Raw genomic sequence first — 23,024 nt, forward strand, 5'->3', positions numbered from 1 at the left:
TATATATGCATATATATATATTTTAAATCTCCAGTGTGAATTTGGCCAATTCATAAGGAAATAAACATTTTTGGTTTAGAAGTTGCTGTAAGCCTGAGAAATGTTCTTGAGACGGAACGGTGACAGCGGCTGCTGGCGGGCTGACTGTGTCAGCCTTCTGACCTATAAAAGGGATGGCATTAACCATGGTAGCTGGGGAGAAGAAAAAAAAACTTAATCACTATTAATGAGATTCATTATAATATAGAGTCTCTCCACAGTGAATTTTAAATGTCCCTTGTCCATTTCTCTATCAACATGGCACAAAAAGAAACATCTGCTCCGTGGTGGCCATGGGGCTGCATTCTGATGAGCTGATATGGGCAATCTAGCCATTATTGCGCCTGTCATGCTGATGGACAAAGGATCAGTCTTCCACCCGAAGCTCAAATCTGGGGTGCCGGTGGTGTGGTGTGTTTTTAAAACCACATATTAAAATTAATGCCCGGAAATTCGATCACTTTGTTCTTTGCCTTTCCAATTTTTTTCTATTTGTTCTGAAAGAAATCAGCCTTGTTGTTTTATTATTTGATGAAATGAAATCCTGGGCTAGTATATTTCAGGAAAGAAATCGAGTTATTTTTGAATAACATAAGGTCTAATATAGCCTTCCTGGAAGTTTCTGCTTAGAACTGCACTCTGTAATAGAAATAGAAGGCGCATGGCCTATGGAGTTTCACGTGTTCTGGTAAACACGTTTAAAAGAAAAAAAAAAGGAACCTTTGAAATCAATACTAATAGCCTTTTCTATTAAAGCCAATACTTTGAAACATTATTAAGTCACATAATCAACATAAATATTATAAGTGGCATGTTTTACCTGCCCGTTTTGTGTCTTGCTCTGACAACCTTTCCCCACTCACGGTTGAAGAGCCAACCAGACAGATGTGGCATGGCCTTCTACACAGGACATGCCGGACTGCAGGAAACCCTTCGCTGCAATTCTCATTGGAGAAACTGCAAAGCAATAATGATCCAAGATGAAGCAAAATGGAGCATATCCCAGCTGTAACTGCTCTTCTTGGCAAAGGCTGCTTAGCACTCTGCTAGGGCGCTAAGTGTCTAACCAGTTAGAAGCCTCACTTTGCTGAAGTTTGAGTGATCTGTTGTCACACTGTGACCTTTTTTAAGTGATCTGGCTTATCTAAATACACTAGAGCTGAGCTTCTCTGGTCAATGACTCAAGATCCTTAGAACTCTCTGGCCAATAGTTTCTGTTGACTCAAACCTGCTCCAGGTAGAGGGTCTTTGTTTCTATCTTGCTTGAAGAACAGCAAAAATGCAACTTTCTCCAGAGTCCCTTTAATTAGGCAATCATCTGGAAATGTATTCATCTTTCAATCTGTGGTGTGACTAAATTGGGAAAAGCACATTTTATGAACCTGTGTTTCCACTTTAGTCTAGGGTGGGTTTAAGCATTTCCCAGAGCAGACGGCAAGTGCTATTCTTTGGTTTCCCTGGCAATTCCCCCACATCCAGCTCTTGTCAGTGACTGCCAATCATTTACACAATCCAGGGAAGAATGGTCTTCAACCAGTATATAGAGAGTGTGACTTTGTACGTGCTCGATGATGTCCTAAGCTCAGTGGGGGTCACCTAAATAGGTGACCACAAGCTTGTGGATGGTGGGGCTATCGAGAGCTTTTTTTTCTGGTGATGAAGCCGAGAATGACAAGGCTCCACTAGAGAATTCCAGGAGGGGAAGCAGGCTTTGCCTGAAGGGTCATTGAAAATAACCTTATTAGAAGAAATTTAAGTGGGTTATGGGCAACCTTAAGGGAGAGAGAGCATTGTGAGAGAAGTAAGAGAGAGATGCAGCTGAACGCAGATGAAGACAATGGGCTGATAGTTCTGCTAAGAAGACAAACCAGGAAACCACACATATCAGTGGAGTTCCAGCTTTGTAAGATGTGGACTCGTAGGAAACTCAAACAGTGATGTAGTCATGAGGCTGGGTCTAAGACATGGCTCTGAGCCTTTCACCGTGATAACCCCGGTGGTGAGAGAATAATCCCAGAGAAGAGCGAAATAGACAAAGGCCGAAACTCTCCTTTGGCCGCTCCTTTACAGCGGTGTTTTGTTTGCATTGACCTGTGAGGTTTTGAGTGCCAGATAAGTGCATTCCTGGGGCATCACACTCATCCACATCATCCCTATTGTTTTGAAGCAAGAATGCCTGCACATTTTTTTGCCCAGACTGGAATAACTGTGCACTTTGTGCAGATCAACGTGGGCCCTGCAAGTTGTGTCCATCTGAATCTTGGTCCATCTATGCTACCTGCTGGGAGTGTAGCATGTGCAAAGGCCAGGCTCTTGACCTGAAGTTCCCAGGGGGAAGGAACATGAGGATGTTATCCCCACACACTTCCAGCTGTCTTGGAGAATTACAGGGTGCGATGGCAGAGCAATGGGTTCAGGACACCTAACAGATACACATGGAACTTCTCCAAACACCTGCAGGAGTCATTACACACATGCACACACACATGCACGCACACACGCACAGACACTCACTCACACACACACACACACACACACACACACACACACACACTATGCATTTGAGCTGAAGAAGCAGGGACTCGGCTTGCTTCTCTAAAAGCAGCTGGTCCTGGGTTAGCTTACTGACATCTCAACTCAATGGGCAGCTAGGAGGAAAACCTGGACAGAAACACCCAGGCTACACTGGACAAGGAACTGTCCATCTGCATCTGTTCCAAAACACAGACAAGTCGGGACTGACCAAAAGCAAACCCGGATGAACTGTGAAAGAACTGATAAATGTTATTTTTCAAAAGCAACGATAAATGCACAGATAGGAACCTGGAAGGAAGATATTAGCGGTGGACCCAAAGGTTCTGATGTGATTAAGGCAGTTAGAGGCTTTTATCAGGTCCTACACGAAGGCACACAAACATGCTTCTCAAATTAGTGAGTCATCTAACTGGAGAGGAAGCATGCAGACAAGTCAGTGAGAAGTGGAAAGGGGATTGTGGAAACTCCTTCCTTGGACATGCTGTGGAACAAGCCAGAGGGCCCACTGAGAGCCCAGCTGATAAGCCGTTCTGCTTTGCGATGAGCTGAGCTTTCCTTCCCACCATGGTATCTAGAAAAATTCCCAGTTCAATCGAAACAGAAACATGTGACCTTCACTTTTCAAGAAACAAAAGTAGAGGGAAGAGAGAGGGAGCCAGGTAGACCGTCTCTCTGGAGCCACCTCAGTCAGTGTGGAGGCTGTGGACGTGGACACCTGTAGATCCGAGAAAGGTCAGCACGGCCCACGTCTCCCATGAAAAGCAGACCTGGCATGAGAGGTGACCTCGAGCCAAGGATGATAATTCCACCTGCTCCTGGCAAAGACTCAAGGCCCAATCTCCCTCTGAGAAAGTCTCCAGAGGAGCAGCTGGGGGAGCCAGCAAATGCACAAGCAGTCAGAGGGTGTCTTCAGTGATCACGTGAGCAGAGTGGCAGGGACAAGATTCCCTGGAGCCACTCTAGGTGACTCTGTCTTGTTGGGGGGAAGAAATAGGTAAGGTTAATTTGCATATCCGTATCCCTGTTTGGTGCTGAGACTCCTGCTGTCCTGAGCCATGGGCTTTGTCCTATCATAGAGGTCCTTCCATGTTGATATCAACATCAGCAGGCTGCTACTCTCTCTCTCAGTGACCCCATGTTTCAAAAAACAGTGGTTTCTCAGGCTGCGCCTTTCCCTGAAAGACTCTATCTCGTAAATAGCTTCGGATGCCGTGTTGAGGATGGAAGACGCCTGTGTACCTGGAAGGACGTGAGAACAACACAATCTGCCAGGCACCACCCGTGCAGCACAGACACAAGGACTTACTTATTTTTGAGAATATCAAGACCAGAAAGAGGGAGTAACTCTGTCACTTGGACCCTGATACCTACTTCAGGAACCAAGAGGCAGGGTGCTCTGACTTCCCTGGTCTTCATCCTGGCTCCATTCCTACTCAAGTGGGCTCCACCTGTGTGCTGAACCTGCCCTTCGTCCCGTGTCTAGTTCCTTCGTCTGGATCTGCTCCTGCCGTCTTTGTCTCTACAGCTGGACTCAGCTCAACGTCTCTGCTCTCAAGTCTGCGACGTCCACAGCTGCTGCTCTGGCTTCTTCTGCAGTTCACTGTGTCACCAATGTAGAGAGGCCTTTGCCTTCCTTCTGGTCTCCTAGCCTTGGCTTCTTAGGCATCTTTGGAAACCCTGTGCCTTTAACTCTTCGTAGTTACTTGTACCCTGCAAATCTAGAGAGAAGGGTGTGTTTTCTATGTGGTACTGAGATTAATATTAGTGAGTAAAATGGGATTAAGAAAAACTGTATACATTTCAGCCAGGGTTCCTAGGGAAAGCGGGATTATCAGACACTTGTTGTCATTGAAAGGGACACGCCTTGTGAATTTATTGTTATTTAATGGTTCCTAACATTGGGGGAAAACTCAAACATGTTCGTTTATGTTTCTGACATAGCACATTCAAGACAATCTGTCTGAAAGCCTGCCTACTCAAAAGTGAGAAGGGCCAGAGGCCATCAGGGCACACAGCAATGGTGCAAATTCTCAGGTGGGGCGAAAGAGCTGACAAATTAGTTCCCAAGTGAAAATATGTGTTTTAAAAGTGCTACAGCTGAAGAGGAAAAGTTGTAACCCGCTCTCCCTCCCTGTGTTAGGAGTCAGCCAACACTGTCGTGTCTGGGAGCCCATCGCGAACAGAGACACAATAGCTCACAGAGGGTGTGCTGAACAGCAGATGGAGGCACTGTGGTAGCTGGAATAGCTGGGGGAAAGGGAAAAATATCTAAACACACCCAAATGATGGCCAATAGAGGCAGAGCTTGACAGAACGGTGCCTGTGCCTCAGCAGAATCCGTAACAGGCAGGGCAAAGTGAGCAGATGTAGGCAAAGCCAACGCTGGCTAACAAGATTAGAACATCTAAGTGTGCCTGCATGCAGTTCCAAAAACAAGAACAGAACAAATATTTAAATACCTCATTATATTCCACAAGTCAAGAGCATACATTTCCAGTTTCACGGGGCACTTTCTATCCCAAGAAAAAATTCCACAGGATGGAGATGTTCAAGGTATCTTGGAAGATGCTTTGGCTTGCTCTTGCTGCTGTACAAAAATACACAAAGTTGAGAATATAAAATAATATGTACTTAGGAGCTCACTCATGGTTTTGGAAGTCAGGGGTCCAGTTAGTCTCAGATTAAAAGCGGGCTGTCTGCTTAGTTGTGATCTTCCTGGAAGTTCTGGCCTTTTCTAGCTTCTTAAACTGTCCACACTTCAGCTCGCAGCTGCCTTCTCCATCTCCAAAGCCAGCCCGTGATATCTTCACATCTCCCTGATCCCTGTCCCACGGTTAGTCCCCTCTCTGCCTGGTACCTCTCCTGACAGAACTCCATGGTAATCGTTCCTTTGTAAGACTGGAATGTTTTCAAAGTCCCTTCTGCCATTTTAAGGGAGCATTTCACACTCTTTGGAGGTTGGGATATAGGCATCTTTGAGAGGAGGCATTTTTATTCCTGCCATAGAATGAGCATTAAAAATGTCCCTCAGGGGAGATGAAGAGGAAAGCTCAGCTTGCTCACGCTCCTCCAAGCTGCAGGCAGAGTGGAACATAGCTCTAATGGTTCTGGCTGCTGCTTAACAAATGGCTCAAAGCTGGGAGGCTTAGAACAGCAAATGCTTGCACTTTTGTGGTAGGGAATTCAAGTGATTTACTGTAGGGCTCAGCGAGGACATCTCAGCTTCAGGTGCATTACGCTTCCGATTCTGGAAATGGATTCCTCATTACAAAACAGCAAGCTTCCCCCAGGTCCAGAGAGCCCAGCAAGGAGGTCCCGGAGTTCTGGTATGTTCTGTCACATATGCGGCAGAAGGACCATGTATCAGAGGATCCCATTTTAAGAAATGCCCAGATCCTGTGGATCTATAGAAGTCTACAGGAAGTAGACTTGGGATAGTTAGGGCTGGAAGAGCGGCCAGCAGGCCTGGGGGAATGACTGTTGGAAAATGTTTGGTTCTTCTAAGGATGATGGGTGCTTTCTGAAACTGGCCATGGCAATGGCTGTACAACTCTAGTGACAGTTCAAGAATTTAACTTGCAGTTGTAAAGGGGAGGGACATCCATGCCAACAGAGATAGCCCACACACACAAAGATCCCGTCTAGTACACTGATAAACACACATGAACTGATTCCTACATTCATCTACTCATAGAAAGGGACTTCATTTGCTTGAATGTGAGATTCTGTTAACAGTTCATTAACAAATGCATGAACACGCACGCACACACACACACACACAAGTACACATACAGACACACACACACGTATTTCATTTTATTTTTATTTATTTATTTAGTTTATGGCTGGACAAAACCCACTGTAGTTGGCTAGCACATTGTCTTTATTCAATTTTCTGATTTGGGGAACCTCCATTTGTTCTGCTTACTGGAAACTGTGGCAAACCCAGAAATACACACATACGTGTAGGCGTCTTCGGTGTGCAGAACTGCAGTCCTGGTAAAACATTGTGACCAGCGGTGAGTTCCATGAGGAGTTTATGTGGGCTTAGAGTTCCAGCAGAGCATGTTCACAGCATCAAGGAGGGGTGGCAGCAAGTGCAGGGGCAGGAAACCCGGAGCTCACATTTCAGCCACACGCAGGAAGCGGAGAGAGAACTGGAAGGAAGTGTGTAAGGCTACACACTCTCAAAGCTCAGCACTCTGATGATCTTCTCCCAGCAAGGCTCTACCCTGTAAAGTTTCCACAGCCTCCTGGAACACCATTCCTGGTGGTGGTTTAAAGAGTCACAATATAAGATGAACACTATAACATTATAACATTAACACAAATATTAAAACATTATAAACCAAAGAAAGCGACCAGAAGCTAGAGTGCTATAGTGGAACTCAATCTATGGAAGATTATGGGAATAAAGTAGTCATCTAGAACATGTCTGTAACATTAGAGCTAAATTAATTCCACCAATGAAACCTAATTAGCAAATAATAAACACATCAAAATCGTAATTTTTAGCAAATCTCAATAAATTTCATGACAGAAATTTCAAAGATTTCAAGAAGCACATGTTCTCTTATCTTTTCTGCAGGAAATGAAAACAAATAGTTTTGTAGAAGAATACCATGGTCATTTATCAAAATGTAAGGTATGCATACTTTTCGATCAATAATTCCACCACTAGAAATGTCTTGTATTAGGAAATTTGAAGGCTAGCAAAATAATTTGGAAAGCACAATGTGTGAAGTGTTCCTTGATTTTAATCTAAATATAAAATACATATTCACTGATCCATATTGACACAAATAAATTATTGATTAACTGTATAAGGGAAAATAGATAAATGTTTCATACAGAAGAGCATTCCCAATACTGTAGGTATATGTGTCAGCCTCCAGGAAGAGGAACATAGCCCTGTGAGTGGAAGCTTCTCTCAGTGGAAAAGTCCATCGGTACCTGGTCACTAGGCATGGTAATAGCTCTCAGCCACAGCTTGTCCTCGTGGTACAATCTGGTTGAAACAGGACCTTGTCTCTGTGCTTTCCTTCCTGTAAACCTATAACTCCAATCTAATCATGAGAAGACCATTAGATGAACCCCACAGACCGGCTGCAAAATGCCAGCCAAGCTGTCCTCCAAGACGCCATTATCCATACAAATGACTGTCTGTGCAATTGTCCTGACCAGCGGCACCCTGGGGAGACAGGATAAGTTAACGTATTGTAGAACGCGAGATGAGAAGAGATGGTAAAGTAAAGGAAATCCGAATCGGGTGGTCTGTTTATAATAGACAGTCCATGTTGGCTTATTCACTATTTCCAACACACTGTGCTATCGCGAGTTAGGAAGAAGGGAGAGTGGGCGTGGTTTATGAGAACCGTCTGCCATCTTAGCAACTGCTCTAAATTTCTAAAAATATCCTAGAAAACATTTACTAAAATTAAGACGATGGGAAAATATGAAAATCATAATGTGTTGAGGTCCCTAGCTCACACATGCTTTATGGGGAACTTGGCTTTAAAGCTTTCAGAAAACAAGAGTGTGCGTTAAAGTCCGTGAGACATTGAAAGCAAAGAGTAGACTCAAGAAATAAACAAACAACAACAACAACAACAAAAACCACTGGAAATTAATAGATTACAAAGAGAACAAACAAAATAGTCATTGATACTAAGGTTGGTGTTTTTTTAAAAATAATTATTAGCAAAATAAGAGGTGGGAGGGGCTTGTGTGGTTCAAAATGTGAGCTTCAGCTTGCTGCTTGGGTCACCAGGTCTGATGCTGTGGGTGATGGAGCCCCAATAAAGTCCTCCTGCCCCTAGTTGCTTTGGTCATGGCGTTTTATCACAGCAATAGAAAACTAGCTAATTCACTATAGACACCAGAGTTTTATCTGAAATATTTATTTTTCCCAGTCTCTAATTACCACTGATGTTTTCATGTGGTGGGATAAAATATAAACTTCAGAACGCTTCTCCTACTTTATATTGTCAAATGGATCAGTTATGTATTGTCTTCAAACTTTGGGTCCTAAGTAGAACGAACTCTTTTCTCTATCCCAAACTTAGAAGTGTTTCTCATTTCCTTCTGATAGGCATGGTTTCTATAGGACATTTAGTTTTAGTCAAAGCGGAAGAGACTTCTCCTGTCAACCACCCTCTTGGTGGACAGCTGCTCAAGGTCATGTGAGGAAATGTCACATGATCTCCTCACAGAATGGTGGGCATGCTCAGCCCACGACTCAAGCAGGATTATTTAAAGACTAGTTATTGATGCGTTCAAATCAAAAAGCTGGGAGTATGGAGCTCCCCAGGAAGTAGACTCCGAGTCTAGTGAAGGACACCCGAATGACACAAAACTTTTGTCCCCGAGAACTGCTAGTCTTATGCATTATTTTGCAGGTATTTCTTTTATCCCTAGGGAATTCATAAGGTTAATGCAAGCACAACATTACCAGATATGTTTTGCAGGTCTTCTATCTGCCTTAAGCCCCTCCTCCCTTTCCTTCGCTTTTCAGTGGTGTAGTCAAAGTTAGCTCTCTGTGAAGAGTGTGGGCTTGGAAGACTCTCTGTGCGTCTGTCTCTCAAGTTGGTTCAAGCCCAAGAGGGACTGCATAGCCTTTAACTCAACAGACGTGTTAAGCATTCAAGCTGCGTGGTACGCTTTCTCCTGGGGGCTGACCCAGCTATTCTTCACTGTCCCCTTGGCACAGACTTCCACTCTTCAAACTGAAACACCAGCTTTGTCACACTGGAGAGTGTGGGACAAGCTGAGCATTAACGAGTAATCTAGAAGGACAGCACACCCGCCTCAAGGATGGTAGCTTTCCTTGTGCCATTGGCCTGGCATTCTCCTGCCTGTAACAGTAGCCACAGATGAGCACGTGGGGGAACACACATGCACAAAGGCCTGAAGGTGATGCTGCAGAAGCCACCATTTCCTCCCCCTTCGGGCCTTGGCTGCTTTCTGTGTTGGCAAGTTGAAGCTTCGTGTTGAGCGTCCGCCCCTGGCCTCCAGCTCTTGGCCCTCCTGTCCCTCATCTCCATGTAGACACTGGTTATTTTGCAGCTCACCTTAAGAGCCCCACATTTCCCGAAGCCTTGGCCCTAAGCCTCCAGTGCAGGCTCCTGGCCACACTCCCTTTTCAATCCCTTGGAGCTGTTTATCTCTGCTGTCTGCTGGCAGATTTATTCAAAACCTTTAGGCTTAAGTGCATTTTCTGGGGACAAATCAGCCATAATACTGCATTAATGAACCTGGTCCATTCAGACTTCTGCAGAGGACTCTCTCCCATTGATATGCGTATGAAGTTCCCATTAATGGTAATAAGAGTGAATTATGTGGACATATTGACAGAAAAGTAGGTCCCTCAGGTTCTACCTGTACAGTACATTTTGTTAATTGGGAAGATTTTTCTCTAAAAATAACAAACAAACCATAAGAAAAAAAAATCACAAACCAGTAAAGGGGGGAAAAGCCAGCAACATTAAAATGACTTTAAGAAGAAAGACAGAATCTGCTGAGTCAGGGCAGGGACTCCTTGAAAACAAGACAAACTCCCATCCTCCGGCACCACAAGTACCACAGGCTCACACTGGAGGACACTGTATTGGTTGCCTTTCTGGTTGCTGTGTCAAAGTACCCAATAAAAGCAATTAAGGAAGAGTCTATTTTGACTCACGCCCTGAGAGTTCTGTCCATCATGTTGGGGAAATGGATGAGCACGGGCAGAGAGTAGCTGGCACCTTGCACTGACAGTCGAGAGCCCGAGAGGTGAAGGCTGGTGCTCAGATCTGTTGCTCTTTTCCCTTCTCCGGCTCAGTCCAGGGCTCCAGCATATGGTGCCACCAACATCCAAGGCAGAGCTTGTGTTATCATCTAGGCCCTGCCCCTTGGGGACCTGGCAGAGGCAGAGTGGTCATCCCTGCACGCATGGCAGACAATGCCCTCACTCTGTACCCCAAGTGCAGAGGTCTCTTTAAGAGACAAGCACCAGAGCCTGGCGGTGGTGCTGCATGACTTTATCCCAGCACTTGGGAGGCAGAGGCAGGAGGATCTCTGTGAGTTCAAGGCCAGCCTGGTCTACAAGAGCTAGGTCCAGGACAGGCTCCAAAGCTACAGAGAAACCCTGTCTTGAAAAAAATAAAAAGACAAGCCCCGACCACTCCTGCTTTCTGTTGTTTCTCTAAGGAGGCAGGTCTCTGTCTCTCTCTCTCTGTCTCTGTCTCTGTTTCTCTCCTCTCTCTCCTTACTCCCTTCCCTTTCCCAAGAAACTTCCTTTCCAAGTAAGCTCTGTCTGGTGGCGTGCCACCCCCCCACTCCCCGTACCATAGGACCCAGGGTCCCACCTCAAACCGCCTATTATCTCGCTTAAACTTCTCTCTGAACCCAAGGACATACCCAGAGATGTGTCTTCTAGATGTTTGCAAACCCACTCAAGTGGGCAAGCAAGACTAGCATTATGGAAGTGTTCAAAATCTGCAGTGAGCTGTGCGGGCCCCTCCCAGCTGCTTCTCATTCTATTGTGGCTACAGAGTCTGCAGTGGGAGGGAGATCTCAGACCTGGCCTTTGAGCGGTCCCTCTGAAGCACGATGTGACAGCCTATATTGTCCTCAGCAGAGGCGCTCACTGTGAGCGTTAGTGGACCCCGCAGAGCTTCCCCGCTGTCTTGACCGTCTTCCTTGGCATTTCCTGAGATTTATCGGTTCTAACCAAGGCCAGTCTACAGACATCTCCTGGAAAAGTTTATTGACTCATCCATCCTGTCTCCTGGAGATCTGAGTGAACTGGAGGTTGCGGGTGATCATTTAACACACCGCCACACACTGTACAGGAGCAGCCATCTCTGACGATCTGGGCCTTGCTGGGTCACTCTGTTTCTCCTGCAGCCCGGGGCCTTGTGTTTCCTAAACTCTGGCTTGCTGTGAACAAAACAATTGTTCCCATTATGAACTGGAGACCCTCTGCAGAAACTCAAGGTTTCTCTCCTCAGACCTGGGTCTCTTTCCCCAAGGCTTCCTCAGGATTGGACAACCTGAACTCCGTGGTAACCCGAGCAGATGGTATCAGCAGTAGGTGGCCGGGTGCAGATCAGGGTCAGCCTCAGCTGAATCTACCAGACTTTGGATAGATGTCTATACCCTCTAGAGAGGGGTAGGGAAGAAGGGAGATAGTATAAATTCAGATGGCACACCCCAGATGTGACCCTTCATTTCAATGCCTGGCTCCTAGAGCATCTCTTCCAGCCATGAGATGTTTCAGAGATCTGTGCTTGGTGTGGAACCCCAGGAAATGCACACAAAACAGTAAACACAGGCTTTCTTTCCCAGCCCTGACCGGTTTAATTAGCAATGCAAATCTATTCAGGGGCTCCTCTGCAGTCTACCACCCAGAGGTGCTCCTGGCAGTCTGCTGCCCCAGGCAAGATGGGGAAAAGGAGACCCAGGCCCACCCTGCCCCTCACAGCTTACAGACCTGCCTGTGATAGCGTCACTAAAGCATTTTGCCGCCTTAGGCAACCACCTGCTCTCCCTGCCTGTAAAATCATCCCGGTGCCGTTGAATTCATGAATTCAAACACAAGTAGACAATCTAAGGCCAGGGCAGAAAAGGGACTCTAATGTTAAACTTTGGCTACCAGCTGTGTTCTTTTCTTCCTCTTCTTTCTGTTTTGAGCAGATTAAGGTATATGGTTAGAATAGACGGATGAATGCTTGTATGTCTCTGTCTCTGCTCTGACTCTCTCTCTCTCTCTCAACAGAATTTCATGCAGCCCAGCATGAACTCACAGCCTGGAATGATCTCTAAGTCCCAACTCTTCTCCCTCTCGGATGCTAGCATCACATACATGTTGAAATAGGAAGCGGCGGGGCTGCGTCCCCAACACCCCGGCCGCTTGGCTAGCTCATGCCCGAAATAACAACACACAAACTGTATTCATTGAAACACTGCTTGGCCCATGAACTCTAGCCCTTACAGGCTAATTCTCGCACCTGGACTAGCCCATTTCTAATGATGTGTGTAAGCACCCCAAGGTGCGCTTACCGGGAAGATTCTAGCCTACATCCATCCTGTGTTGGAGGAGCTTCATTGCGTGCATCTGCCTGGGATGGCATGGCGTCTCTCCGGGAGCAGAGCAGAGTCTGACCTCACTTCCTCTTCCGCCCAGAATTCTATTCTGTTTTCTCCTCCCAACAATGTTCTAACCTATGAGGGGCAAGCAGTTTCTTTATTGCTCAGCCAATGAAATCAACAGATTGATATGACACTCCCACATCACATACATGCCTGTTTTGTTTGGTTTTTGTTTTGTTTTTCCTTAACATATTCTCTGTAAGAACAAACTTTATCCCCCCCCTTCTGACCTTTTTCACAATTTTTGTATGGTTGTGAACATTACACACCTTTACACACCTGTCTGAGCATTTCCTGGGTAATAACCAGTGCTGGGTAATTTTATATTAACTTGACACAGGCTTGGAGAGGAGGCTGCCTCAGTTGAGGAAATGTCTTTAGAAACTGGAGCTGTAGGCAAGGCTGTAGGGCATTTTGTTAATTAGTGCTTAATGGGGGAGGGCCCAGCTCACTGTGGGTGGGGCCATCCATGGGCTGGTGGTTCTTGTTCTATAAGAAAGCAGGTTGAGCAAGCCAGGGGGAGCAAGCCAGTAAGCAGTTCCCCTCCATGGCCTCCACATCAGCTCCCGCCTCTAGGTTCCTGTTCTGACTTCCTTCTACGATGAATTGTTGTATAGGACTGTCTCTTGGTGGATACAGTATTACATGGGACATTATATGTACATTGTCCCGAATCTTCTCCTGACATCCAGGAGACCAACTCAGTGCCACAGACAGAGGCTTCCCACCATCTGTGTAGACATGCTCATGCCACAACCAGGCCAACACAGAGTTAACTATAATATATCTTGTCTGCCTTCCCTAAAACATACAAGGTGATGGTCTGAAAGTTTGGATTTAAGTCTGGAGTCCCAGACTCCTTAAGTTAGAACCTGGGGAGGAAGGACAGCCCTGCTCCACCCCAACCCCTCCCACACTTCTGCAGCTAAAATTAGTCATAGATATAGATTCCCAGGAATATATACCCATGACTTTCTGGTGCCCTGGAGACTCCCTAGGAAGATGGAATGAAGCTTCCCCACAAGCCTGTAAATAAGCTACAGATGGTTCTTCTGGACCTCTGGATGTTTTCTGTCACATCTAGATAGAGTCATGTTCCCACCTGTGAAAGGTAGGGGTTGAAATGACAGTATTTCCTGGTCCACAGCCTCCTTCACCATTTCAGTTATTTAGTGTTGCCATAGTAACTCCCAACCTGTCTTTTGATGCATCGATGATTACCAAGCACCCAACAATGGACAAAAATATCAGGTTTCAAGATGTGGCCTATGTAGAACATCCTGCACGCTCAATACCCAATCTCCCGACAGAGTGAGATTTCCACCGCTGGGGATGAGAAAACATGCCATTAGTGACCACAGGAGTGTGCAAATATTGATCACGCACATCATCAGACATCTGAGCTTAGACTCTGCTTTGTCTTCTGAAGGGTTGGGTCAATTCTATTTTCTTTGTAACCGTTAACCTAAACTGCCAATGTTCCAGAAAGTAAGATTTGTTAAATCAACTCCCATAACAGATGGGAAAACAGACATAGCATTTGGAAACATGACCTTCATTTTTTACTTGCCTCTGCTTGGTCATCTTCAGGGTGTGGTCGAATGCAGCCACCTTGGCAAAGAGGCCAAGCTTCCAGAACTCAGGGAGGGGTAGCGCCGAAGTGTGAGTCATAGGCTTCCCAGTGAAATGATGCTGGCTGGCAGGCTCGTTACAACTGATACTGGACAGAAAGATAAGCTAAGTCAAGGCTGGGGGTGTGAATGGATGCACAGAACAGTCACTGTGCGAGCAGAAGGACCCGAGTGCGGATCCTCAACATCACAGTGAAAAGACAAATGTGTGAGGCATGCCTGGAAGGCCAGCACCGGGGAACAGGGACAGGAGCTTCCCAGTGGCTCGCTGACAGGCTAGCCGAACTGACGGAAAGAGCTACAGGCTCAGGGGCAGACCGCGTCTCTAAAAATAAGGTGGGACTCACTGAGGTCCAGCAAACCACAGAGGAGAGAGAGAGAGAGAGAGAGAGAGAGAGAGAGAGAGAGATATCTTTTTTTTTTTTAAATGCTTGGTACTGGAAACCTAGAAAAGTACCCGGGGTAGTGAGGTGATGGGTCTCAGAGAAGTGCCTATAACTGCCAAGTGATTAAATCAGCTTAACCCCTAACTACACTCCACACATGTGTCCTTGTACCCACAGGTAAGTGTGGTCCTCACCCCTCACTAAGGAAAGTCCTCTTTGCAATAGACAGAGACCATTCCAGAAAACCACAACCAATCAAAATGCAGAGCTGCGGAGCCCAGTCCCCATGGCTACGTCTTTAATACAATGTCTGCACCTAAGGTTCAGGCAGCATCCTGAAAGATGGTAGGAGTGAGAGGATCAGGATGCTTGCTGTGAGGCTGACTGTGTCTCCTAGGGATAGCAGAAGCTACAGCCATGAGGTCTCGCCAGCATGGTTGCAGGAATATGACCCTGACAAGGACAACACCAATAGACATGCTGACAGGAACAGGGGGAGAGCTCACCTGGCCTCAACCCTGCAGGAAGAACGACAGGCACCTAGGGAACGCTGGGAGTGGGAAAAGTCTTCCCCAGGGAAGAGCACGTCAGCTGGTTATCCAACAACACATGATCAGCCCTGAACACATACATACAAGTAACATTATACAGAATGAGCAGGGTGTATTTCTGTGCTTATGAATACACACACGCACGCATATACAAGTAACAACTATGGAAGAAAAACAGGTCATGAATTTGAAAAGAAACATGGGAGTGTGGGAGAGGGTTTGGAGAGCGAAAAGGGAGGGGTGTGGTGTAATTTATAACTAAGCACATGATACTCGTGAGTAAAGCTTCTATATGAGGAACAAGGTAGTTCTTTTCTGAAGGCGGCCACGTATTCTGTGGTTACTTATGCGGTGGGTATTGATTTGTAAGAAATAAACAGGAACAAGCCCTGATGGAGTTCAGTGCACAGAGGATGGTCTCTTGCCTGCCGCTGACATCACTGTGATGTCAAAGGCCTCTCGTCTCGAAGGCTGAACAATTTTCTCTGTATTTAAGCAAACTTGGCTCCCGAGGGAGGCAGCACAATTGCTAATTCGGAGTTGAGGCAAACATGGAGAGGTCTGTGTGTGACTCATCCGGGTCAAAAACAGATGATGAATCTTCGAGCTATGCATTGGTTAATTGGATTTGCATGAGAGCCTGGCACAGGCTGTTCCTTTTGTGCCAACCAGACAGCTCCCTGTGTGCATGTGAGCTCCCCGCCATGCAGGGTCAGTGTCTTTGAACTTGCGTGCTACACTGAGTCACCGGAAAGAAGGTTTAAAACATGAGGGGGAGGCCTGTGATGGTTCGTATTGATTATAGACTTGACTCAATCTTAAAGCAGCCGTACCTCGAATTGGGTGGCCTAGTGCTAGGGTGGATAAAACAGGAAAGAGCAAGCTGAGCTCTGTCTGTCCAAACAACCCAAAATGCCGCCTCGCAGGCTGCCACTAGCTTTGCCTTCTCTCTTAGGGTGGACGGCACCTTCAAACCGCGAGCCACGAGAAACCCTTCATTCTGTAGGCAGCTGTTGTCAGGTTTTCTGTCCCAGCAGTGAAGAGCAGCTAACACAGGGTTCATTGACGCATGGGTGCCTTGTAGAAATCGACCACACGCGCTTCTAATCGATGCTGGGATCTAGAATGGTGTGTCGCAGGGCCCTGGCTCCAGAGCCCTGGCACCTGAAGGTGGGTACGCTCCTGAGCCCCCTAGATCAGCCTTGCCAGCGGCTCCACCAGAGTTTACGATGCACAGTTATGGTTCTCTCAGTTCCCAAGCTGCACTGACCTTGCTATCCACAGACCAGGATTTAAGACAAACTTACAAGGGTAATTTCATGCTAAACCCACCATGCCAAGTACAGCACAAACCAGTTTTACAGTTGGATAGTACAAGTGTTTAGTGTTGCCATCTTACAACCCAGTGAACTTCTACCACAGACTCCCCCCCACTCGCCCCACCGCGCCCCACCCCGCCCCGCCCCACCAGTCACAGGATGAAGTGAAGTCTTATTGGAGGCATCTGGCAGGCATTCCCAAAGCCCATTTCCGACTGATGCCCAAACATACCCATAGAATGGCACATTCTGTGCTTTGAGTCACTGAAGCTTCACAGAGGCGACAGAGAAGCCATCCGTAGCATGGGTATAATGTTCTGCCGTTCCCAGCAGTGCCTCCTGTCATTCGGTGTCACCTGTTAGTGGTGATGCTCCTGAAAACTGCTTTGGAGGAAGCAAGTTTTCATTCCAATACCCTAGGGAGAAAACTGGCTTGTTCTGTCCTAGGCTTATCTGCACAGACTGGCTTGATCAGAGTATCTCCTGTGTGAGGCCAGGAATGAAGAGTTTGCGCATTGTAGGGCCTTTAACATACTCTGAAGCAAGAGGACATATGATCCTACTGTCCAGACAGATGTTAAGCCTCAAAGGGAACAAGTATGTAGCCCAACAGAATAGCAAATGAGAAGTGTTTGTGTTGGGAGTGGGGAGCTTGGTGCCCTAACCTAAACATTGGGGTCAATTCTCTCCAGCTTCCATTCCTAGGAAAACTAAACCAACAGGATTAGCAGAGGAGGGTTGTGGCCAGGCAATATCACCAGTTTCAGACTGAGGTAGAGGTAAGAGCCAGTGGCTGGCTGCTTTGCTTTTCTGACCTTCAGGTTGAACCCCAGTATCTGTCGTTGGGCTTTTATTAATCATTCTACAGATGTTTGTCTTTCTGAATGCCCCAGAACGGGACATCATAAATTTCTTCCTTGGCTGAATAGGAAATACACCCTTAGGTGTGTATGAAAATTACATTCATAGGGTTTGAAATTTGACAACTTGGGTGAATTCCCAATTCTTAGGATCATTGTTCTTTTCACATAGTATCTGCTTCCCATGCTTTTGCTGGGGAGGGAGGTGAGAGAAAGCCCACAGGTAAACATGTGAACACACTGTACAGATGCACACGCCTATCACGGTGACAAGCAGAAGAACATGTGCTGATTGACCCACACAGGGCTTAGAGCACAGAGCCCCGCAGTACAGAAAATGAAACCCCAATCTATACATTTGAGTTTGTCTTTTCTATTTTCCATTGGACTATATGAGCGAGAAGTAAAAAGTGTTGGTCGCTGTCCACAAAGGAAGATTCTCACTCTTCAGTTCTTCAGGCCCAGGGTTTGTAAGTTCTTTTGTACTTGGATAGAGAAGGATTTCCCACACTCTCCCTTGCGTGTGACCCGGGGCTTTTCCACAAAGCAGAGACTGGCCTTGTGTCTACTTGTTTTGTCCTCAGAAGGCTGGTGGTGTGGTGGTGGGAGGGCCAGGTAATTAGAGAGGCTTGTATGGTGTGGGGCAGTTAAGCATGTCATGCAGTGGGGCTCACTCCACAGTTAACAATTATCTTAACACAATATTTACCTCATGGGGAAGCAACCATGCTGTCTGCTTCTTCCTTCGGTGAAATCTCCTGTGGCGCAGACTTCAAAACGGGAGACAAATGCTAGTTTTGTAGAGCACTGCTGGATGCAGGAAGTGCTGAGCATCAGGTATCCTGTGGAACTCTTTGGACCTGAGGTACACAGATATGTATGTCTGATTGACAGCTCTATAACATTACAAACAATGCTTCTAGTTGATTCAGGCACTGTGGTGGTGTCCTTGTCATTTTCTTCAGCTAACAAGGAGTGGGGCACCAGGAGGTGACTACATTGATCATTTTATTGATCGTATTATTCAAGTAGTTATCAAACTTAGGTTTAACAGCAAGCTATCTAGACCTTGCTGCGACACAGGGTGAACAGTAGATCATAATAGAGTTTCCTGCAAGTAACATGATTGGCAGAGATGCAGCCATAGGTATCTTACTGTAGACTTGGGGCAGAGCTTTCCAGGAGCTCAGTAAGCTTTCTCCTAACCTTGGGTGTATTTCAGGATGGAGGAAGTCAACCCCCCGATTGTCTCTCCTTTCGAATGTGTCTCATTTGGATAGACCAAGTAGAGTAGCAGGCCTTGATGATGATGGATCTTCTGTGGAACCACAAACTGTTGGCTTCCTCATGGTCCCCAGGATAAGAGGCTACCTCTCCAGGGAGGAAACAGCCATGGTGGACACAAGACAACACGCAGTACAGACTTTCAGAAGAACTTGTGGCCAGGGCGAGAGGATTTATGGGCAAAAAGCAATTAGAGAATACAGCAATTTGGTAGGTGCTTGGGCACTTAGATGGCTATAAATATGACAGGTTTATGAGGAGCGTGAGGAGGACTGAATAGGAGAATAGCCCTGTTAAGAGGACGTAGAAACTGAATTGCATTTTAAATATCTTTATTCTATTTCTGTATGCTCATGCACAGCTTTGCCAAGAGCCCCCTAAAAACAAGATGCAATATAATATAATTAATGTATAACCTGCCAAGGCAGTAGATCCACATGCACACGTGTACGTGCTTACGCATGGCCTCTCCCTGCCCCCTTACCGCCACACGTTAAACACCAAGTGTTACAAACTAAACTGTTAATTCTTGAAAACATATAGTGTTGCTGCCTGGTTTTATCATGCGGACCCTGAACTTTGGTAAACACACACACAAAGCACTCAGGAGCTTCCAAAATGAACAGTGTCAGGAGTCGTAGACTGCACTTTTGAAAGTGGTACCCAGGACCTATACTTTAGGGCCTTCCAAGAGATCTATGCGCACATGAGGGTGTGGACCACAGCTTTGGGCAACTAGGAGTAATTCTCCCCTCCTCAAGTTCCCTCTCTCCCATCTGTGTCTTCTGTGAAGGTCTGTATTGACCACAGTAAAACCTGCTCACCCCCTTTTCCCATTTTCAGTCTGTTCCCTGCCTGGAAGTGCAGAAGACAGTGCAGAGTCCAGGCACAAAAGGCACCACCTCAAAGAGGGCTAAATGACCCTCAGAGCTCCATGGTAACTCCCACTCCACACACACACACACACACACACACACACACACACACACACACACACCCATTTCTTCCAGCCCACATCAGGCCAGCCCTGGAAGACTGGAGCCAGTTCCATCAGACTTGCAGTGTCGTTAGGCTGAGTCCCTATAAAAACTAATATCCTCCTTTTGAGGGTAAAACCTTGATGACTTGAGTTGAGGAGGGTGAAGAGACCCACTGTAAGCATGTCTGAAAAGCCAGATGTGCTGAGCAAAACCACAGGGTTTTCATGAAGACTTGAAGGGGATGGGAGCATGCTAGGACTGGAGAAAAGCCAAGCCCCTGCTGCAGCATACCCTGTTCTAGAAGGTTCTTCCAGTTTATGACTGTGCATAAGGCTGAGCTAGAGAAGGATCTACAAGTAATATGCATAGCAGCCATGAGAATAGGGGTGTGTGTGTGTGTGTGTGTGTGTGAGAGAGAGAGAGAGAGACAGAGAGAGAGAGAGAGAGACAGAGAGAATTTGTGAGATATATCTGTCTTAGTGAGGTCAACATTTCAGTGATATCCACAAGGGAAGAGGGAACCCCAGATATGCTCCAGGTGCTCACAGCCTTCCTCAAAGGCAGGAAGTGACCGACCAGGATCAAAATAAGCAAATGAGCGTGAATCTCTGGGACATTCCTGGGTCTTCTCAGAAGACCCTCTTCACCAGCATCCCTGACTGCTCTGCCGGGGACATCAGCTCTCGTCCTCCTTTGAGAGCAAAGCTGTCTCATTTCGTACCGTCATTCCTGCTCTCTCCCAAGCCGGCCTTTCCTTCTCCTCCTCACTCTCATGGGCAGGGATGCCCTGGGCCACAGTCCTGCTGTGCAGGTCAAACAACTTTAAACCCCTCTGAGTTTCCTGCACAAGTGTATCTGTAAAAACAGACACTCTCCCTCCACGACATTGTCCAATCCCACCCAGGCATCCTGTGGGATGCCTCAGGTACATCTCAGTGTTACTTGTGCAGAGGAAACCAGTTCCACTAATCCTACTACCGGGGCTCACATAATCACACATTCACATGAACAGCGTGCATTCTCATGCACTTTTATGTGTACATATGTGTGCACAAACACACACGTGGGCACTAATTCACTTAGGCAGGTACAAACACACAGAAACACACACGTGCACACACACACTACCTCTACCTTCATTTGGACACACACACTACCCCTACTTCATTTGGATACACACACACACACACACACACTTCCCTTACCTTCATTTGGATACACACGTGCACACACACACTACCCCTACCTTCATTTGAACACACACACCACACACACACACACACACACACACACACTACCCTACCCTTACCTTCATTTGGTCTTTCCTTTGTACTTGTAATTCTGTTTTTCCAGTGCTCTGGTGTAAATCTTAAGCGTCAACCTTGACCTCTCCCCCCAATCACATTCCACCCTTAATCCTTCAGGAAATCACCAGGGCTCAGCATTCTGTCCACCTCCAGTTGGGTCCTTTCAGGTCACAGAGCGATTACTGCAGTGGCTTCCACCTGGTCCCAGTGTGAATTCCTACCTTCCAGGTTAAGGTCATTCCAAAACATGTCAGCAAATTCAGTTCAGCCCTCCTATAGGTCTACATTTGTCTCCAGAATCCTAAAGATGGATTTCAAAGTCATGGCCAAAGCAAGCCCTGTTCCTTCTCTGCTCTCCTGGAGTTTTGTCCCACCCTCCAGTCGCACACGCCCACCCCCCTCACCGCCCCCCACCCCTGCTTGCGGTCAGATCTTCACCCAGCGGGAAGCTCCTTCCCTCCTCCCTCCTGCTCCTCTGCAGACTCTCCCAACGTCATCTTACATAAAGACACAATTCCTTTGTCCTTTGATCAGGAGGCTACCCTGGTCCTGCCGCTCACTCTCCTAGGGCTGTTTCACCACCTGAAAGACCCATGGAAGCTCCCCTTGCCTCTCTGCATTCCTTGACTCCTGGGTTGGGGGCCAGCTCTGGGCAGCAGGAGATGAGCTTTATCTGGAGCTGTGTGTCTGATTTACAGCTGGCAACCAGAATAACTTGTTCAGGTAACAAGTGAACTTTCCAGGTATTTACCTGGAGCCCCCAGCCCCCGAGTGTGTACACAGGGAGACTCCCAAGGCTTCATTACTTTGTTCATTTTTGTTCCCAAAATACTCTGGGCATGGGGGGGGGGGATACATGAGTGGGTTGTTGCCTGTTGTCCATTCCAAGATTCTGGAATAGAAATTCCAGTAAAGCAGGCAGTCTTTGTGGGAAGAAGAGAAGGAGGGAGGAAAAGAGGAAGGGAAGAAAAAAGGGAGGGAAAGAGAGAGGGAAGAAGGGAGAGAGGGAAAAAGAAAAGAAGGGAGGGAGGCAGGAAAGGAGAGAGAGGGAGGGAGGGAGGGAAGAAAGAAGGGAAAGATGCAGGAAAGAAGGGAGAGAGGGAGATCAGAAGAGGTGGGAAAGAATAGACCAAAGATATAAGTTGAATGGGGAGGCAAGACAAGTGGATGGGAGATAAGAGCAGGCAGAACATGACTTCCAATTCCTTCAACCTTCAAGTGCTGGGATTCAACCTTTCTTGGACTCGAATTTCCAAAACAAACCACACTTCTCTTGTTGGCTCTGCGTGGTCCCCAGGGCAGTGCACACTAAACCGATACCCTTTGAACAGCAGTGCGCATCTGTGTGGAGCTTCTGTGTTCACATGTTTTCTCTGCAGGCACCTTGGAGGCAGGAGGCAGTCTCTATGCTCTGGGTCCCCCAGAGAGAGAACTGTGGGGACCTTGATAGCACAGTATGCGGAGGCCATGTGCACTTCCTCAGTGGAGCAATGCCTGGCAGCTCATGCAGGCATGGGCAGGTGACTTCCTCTCCCCTTTGGGGGTCATCACAGGGCTTTGCTGATGTGGTGTTTCTGGTACATTATCTCTGCGTCATGGGGTCAGGGGGTCAACGTGGGAGCTTCACTGTGTGCTTATTCGCACCCTTTGGGTGGTTTCCTAATTTACTAATTGACTTCCATAATGGTATTTGCTGTTTAGCATAACATAGCCAGAAGAAGTTTTTGTTCAGGCTGATGTCATATCTTGCATGGAGAAGTGTCAGTTTTTAGAAATATTTCTTTAGTGGTAAAGGAAAGGACACAAAGGTCCCAGCATTTGAGCCTTTTAATTCTGCTTAGTGATGCTGAAAGCCGTTTTCATTCCTGGGCGGATGCACTACAAAGACTTTCATCAGGCCAGGGCTCCCCAGCCTTGGTGCTGTGGGCAACTCACTCGGGTGATTCTGCAGGGCTCTTCTGCTTCTCAGGGTTCTGAGTGGCATCCCTCCAGTCCACCCAG

Source organism: Alexandromys fortis, unplaced genomic scaffold (genome assembly GCF_014885135.2).
Source record: "Alexandromys fortis isolate MF-2015 unplaced genomic scaffold, M_Fortis_MF-2015_v1.1 scaffold_3, whole genome shotgun sequence".
Taxonomy (NCBI): Eukaryota; Metazoa; Chordata; class Mammalia; order Rodentia; family Cricetidae; genus Alexandromys; species Alexandromys fortis.